This window comes from Nanorana parkeri, unplaced genomic scaffold (assembly GCF_000935625.1).
Source record: "Nanorana parkeri isolate BGI_ZX_2015 unplaced genomic scaffold, ASM93562v1 scaffold41, whole genome shotgun sequence".
Taxonomy (NCBI): domain Eukaryota; kingdom Metazoa; phylum Chordata; class Amphibia; order Anura; family Dicroglossidae; genus Nanorana; species Nanorana parkeri.
In genome coordinates this window covers 851,578-856,810 of record NW_017306309.1, presented here as the reverse complement: position 1 = coordinate 856,810, position 5,233 = coordinate 851,578, and the positions used below count along the sequence as shown (strand labels likewise).

The following is a 5,233-nucleotide window of genomic DNA, read 5'->3' as shown; positions in this document are numbered from 1 at the left end:
GGGCCGGAGTTGGTCCGCGAGCCGGTACTTGGAGACCCAAATTTTGAGCCCTGGCGTAGGGGATTCTTTTCAGTCTGAGTGGTTAGATTTTGGAACTCTCTGACATGAGCAGTGGTATCAGCAGAGAATATTGAATCATTCAAAAATCAGTTAGATACCACCCTAAGGGATTGTAACATACAGGTGTACCGGTACACTGAAACCTAAGACCACACAGGGACACAAACACACTTGCACGCACTACACACACAGACACGCAAAGGTTGAGCTCGATAGACTTGTGTCTTTATTCAACCTCAAATACTATGTAACTATGTGCATAGAACATATTGCAAGCTCCTTAATGCGGTCTTCAAAGTTCCTTATCCATCCAAGTCATGCTATAGCAAGTAGCCTCTAAGCACTGTTAGAAGGAATAGCAAATTACAGCTCGTCAAGCAGATGATGACTTTGCAGTCTCATTTATCTCAATGTTCCTCATTTTCCTATTTCCAGCCAACAGTCCAATAATGTATACTCTAATAATCAATGCATGCTGAAAAATGATAATAAATTAGTGATAATTACCAAAGTGCAAGTTTACCCTGGTAGTTTAATAGTTTAGAGACAGATTTTTAAAGCAGTTCATTATTTTGGACACTAGGTGGCAAACTTCACTTATTTTTGTGAATAAAACGGCTTATAAAATAAATACTTAAACAGAACATTTGATGGAGAACAGACGATTTCCCAAAGTGTCCCTGCGATTGTACTGGATGGGAACTTTTATAAGTACACTGATCTTGATGATATCACTGTCTGATGGAAGGGTGATAAAAGAGAACATGTCTGATAAATTCCTATTTTATATTCTGTCTTTTCTGTATTCTCATAGCATGTAATCAGTTATTTCAGAAACTTCAGAAATAAAAACTTTGCAGTCTTTTCATTTTTTTTAGGACAAAATATGTTTATAGTGTAGAAAAGAAATACAATTAAAGTCCTATTTCATGCATCACAGAGTGCTTGGAGAAAAACAGCACCTCCTGCCCAATGCCCGCGCTGTCTGTCTGTCTCTCTATACCACTTTTGATATTCTTTGACTGGATACAGGGTTACATTTATCAATCACCACTATTTTCTCTATGCAGTGCAAAGGGATAATACTCTGTTGGCCTCGTGGATATACAGAGGGTGTAATTTGTAAAAGAGAGCCGATATCCGCTATATGTTCTCAGTTATACTCTGCAGGGTTATGCAAATCGCATTCATAAAATAAGAGCTGTGGTGTGTCTGTAAGTTATGGGGCAATTGTTTGATTGGAGGTATGTCTGCAGGATACATACTGCCTGGACAACAACAAAACAACACACATTCTAATATTTAGTTGGACCGCCTTTAGCTTTGATTACAGCATGCCATGGTATCGTTTCGATAAGCATATGCAATGTTACAACATTTACTTTTATCCAGAGTTGCATTAATTTTTCAGTTGTAGTGATGATGAGCTAGTCAGACCACTGTGTAAAGTCTTCCCCAGCACATGCCAAAGATTCTCAATGGGGCTAAGGTTTGGACTCTGTGGTGGCCAATCGATGTGTGGAAATATCTCATGTTCCCCAAACCACTCTTTTACAATTTGAGACCAATGAATCCTGGCATTGTCATCTTGGAATATGCCCAATGTGCCATCAAGGAAGAAAAAAAATCCATTGATGTTAAAACCTGGTCATTCAGTATATTCATGTACACAGCTGACCTTATTTTTTTTTGGGACATAACATATGAAACATATTGATCACTGCAGTAATTATCCAATGGAAGCCTCTTACCTATTTGCTTAGCTAAATCCAGGTGGCAACTTGTTTTTGGCCATGCAGTGTATTTGGGGTGTGTGTATGTGGATGTATGCTTATGTGTTGAAGGAAATTATTTGGCTACTTTTATTTAACACACCTCAGTCTTATGCTAACTAGGTCTTTATTTTGGACCTATGATAAAACAGTTTTCGGGGTGGTGAAGCATTGTTTGACTCTACACAATGGAAACAGCTACAGAGAGTTTTTGTCAGAAGAAACCTATTTAGTTAAAGGATTACTAAACCTTACTTGGTTTTGCATATATCCACTGCTAGCAAGCAGTAGATATATGCAAAACGATTAAAAAAAAAAACTTTTTCAAAGGGTCAATACATCTGAAATTTTCTTGGGCGGCCGCAAAGGATCTTGGGGCGGGCGCATGCGTAGTTCAGATGTTCGGCCGGGAGACGAGGAGAGACACAAGGTAAGTCTATGGAGCAGCGTACACCCGCACAGACTCCGCGTGACATCAGAGAAGAGGACAGAGGAGTCAGCGCTGGATCGGAGACCTGCACCAGCGCTGGAGTGACAGCTAAAAACTTCTGGAAAGACGAAGATGATTGGATTAAGAGGCATCATTTAAGGTAAGTCCTTACAATAGCACTGAGAGGAGGGGGGGGGGGGGGGGGCTTTTGCCCTTAATGTCACTTTAACTGCCACTAGATAGAGGATGTACACAGTGGATTATTTTAATTGATGTAAGATAAATGGGAACATCAAACCAGCCAGTCAGACATCCCTTCTGTGTTACCAACTGGCAGTAAACCGTATATGAAGTGAGTGATTAAAAGTGGCAGAGAGAATCATCATGAAGAGTCATGAAGGGAGAGTCCTAGAAATAAACATTTCCATACATAGATGGACATATATACTGGGTGTATGGAGTGTCTGTGCCATTATTATCATCATGAAGAGAGAAGTCTAGATATACATAGAAAGGGACTCACAGGGCTTTTTATTTTTTATTATTACTTTTCTGTATATACTCTGTTGGACTTTTCTGTTCATCTGTTTTTGGGATCCAATAAACGCTAGAAGAACAGAGGCCGTCTGGATATTGTTTGAAGATTGTGTTCTAAACATTCCTTTTCCCTGAAGATATAAATATATATATTCATATTTATATATACAGTATTTATACATTAACTACAGTGTGGAGCATGTATTACCCCCGTGACCTTTGACAGGTCACATGATCAGGCTCTCCTCCATTTTTTTTAACTCTATTTATTCATTCAATAGCACTCTGCTGCCTTCAGACCCCCAGACCTTTTTCTTTTTTTTTAAAGCAGGACGCTGATTTATAAATCAGTCCCATAGTATAGTTGAAAAAGTAAAAGTCACCTAAAGAGAAAGCTTTGCATTTTAGTGCACGTTTTAGGCTGCCTTCATACCTATGTGATGTGGTAATGAGCATGGCAACACACCATGCATTTTGAATGCCACACCAATTCATTAAAGGGACACACCTGCTTTGTAGTGCACCACAATGCATGGTAACATTTAAGGCCCCGTTCACATATAGCGAATTGTCGCGCGATTTCCGCCGCGATATCGCGCATTTTTGCCGCGCGATATCGCGAGAAGTCGCCGGCCACTGCTATTCAATGGAGCTGTCTTAACTCCATGTTGCGCGTCGCTCGTCGCGGTCGCAAGTCGCTTCTACCGGACCCTTTTTTCGGCGGATTTTGCTTTTTTTCTATGGAGCCCGACGGAGTAGGTCGCTCTACCGTCGCTGGATCGTCGCCCCGAAAGTCGCGCTATCCCGGCCGCTGCAAAGGTATGTCGCTATATGTGAACGGGGTCTTACAGTGTGTTGTGGTGCCCTGCATAGAGCAATATAGTGCAGGCACATTTTCTGGCCCTAGTGCAGGATGCCCATAATATGAGGCCTTGACACAGCACACGAACTGCACAGATATGAATGGGGCATTAGTGAGTAGGGATGGTCTCGATGTTTCACTCGAACATCGGTCTCACTCGAACATCGGTAGTTCGTGTGTTCGGTGAACACACGAATTATAGGGACGTTCGACGGGCTGTACGCTCCTTGTGAAGCCCTGATTGGGTGAAGCAATGCACCTGACCACAGGTCAGGTGCAAGACTTTTCCCAATCACGGCTCAGTGCAATCTAAGAGCCATGATTAGGCAAAGTAATGATGACTTTGCCCAATCATGGCTCGCAGCTAAGTCCTGTCAGGTGCCTGACAAATGTAAATGGAGACTATGATGCCATTTATAAGTACAGCACATAGGTTTTTGAATGATTTCAGCCTAAAGCTGCGCTATGCCAGACACTACTGTTTTAGGTACCTGGGTGCTAAAGTCAGTGTTCTGGTGTAGAGAAAGTAGGCAGTATATTCACTAAAACGAAATACTTATCCTTTAAAAACTCACAGCTTTTAGAGGGCACACAAACTTTTTTTTTGGGGGGGGGGGGTATTTATGTAAAAAGAAATCAACATTTTTGTGTATTTTTTTAAATTGTGTACACGGGCACAGCATGCAACTCCAGCATGCACAGGTGTTATTTCATCAGAGGCAGCCCAATAAAAGAAGAAAACGACTGGGGACCCAGAAAAAGCAGGAGAGGATATAGTGGCGGCTGCGGACAGAGCAGCGACTGACAGCCTAGATCAGTGGGTGCCTGAGGAGGGCGCCCGTGAAAGGAAAGTGTGACATCATGTGCAAGAATACTTGCATATATTTGCAAAAGTTCACCGTACTTTAGGAACAACACTTCAGTTTAAGAAAATTGTTTTTTTTACAAATGTGCATTCTTTTAATACCTGGCTTTAAATAAACTGTAAAATCACTGAACATCCCCTCTAAGCACAGGTCATTCCAAAACGTATGTTTTGTAAAAATATTTTTGTATACATTCAGAGCTAGATTTGAGTAATACTTACTTTTCCTTTAACCAATTAACTTTGTAGCATTGAAAAGCACTAATTACGAATAGTAGAAGGCACACTACATGGTACTTCGCCGCTGTTTTGAACATACGCAGTACAAGAGAACCCATCTTTATGGTGATCCTCAGGCCTCATTAAAGCTGTACAAAGTGGATTAATGTTTTAAATATGCGGATTCAGCACCGAAGACTCTTTACTATTTAGATAAATCCATCTTGTGGCCTAATTTATTATCTTGAGGTCTGCACAGTCAGCAGTAGCAGTCCATGAAGATGTTTTATCAAATATTATCCAGGTGCAAGCTGCGTGCTACAAAACTGCAGGGCAAAGCAACACTAACATTAAACATTATGCTGGCTGGAATGGCAATACTAAGTATATACATAAGGACAATGAACGGAGGGAGCTGGATACAGGAAAGCTGCACCAATTCCCTGTGGTTTATATTCCAGATGGTACATTGGAGCTTTAAATATATA

General features: G+C 41.0%; 1 protein-coding gene across 1 annotated transcript in view; it reads right to left on the bottom strand.

Annotated features, from left to right (window-relative positions):
* The window catches only part of TPK1 (thiamin pyrophosphokinase 1), a 239,834-nt gene that overhangs the window by 1,082 nt on the left and 233,519 nt on the right, over positions 1-5,233 (bottom strand). The gene's annotated exons all lie outside the window — the stretch shown is intronic.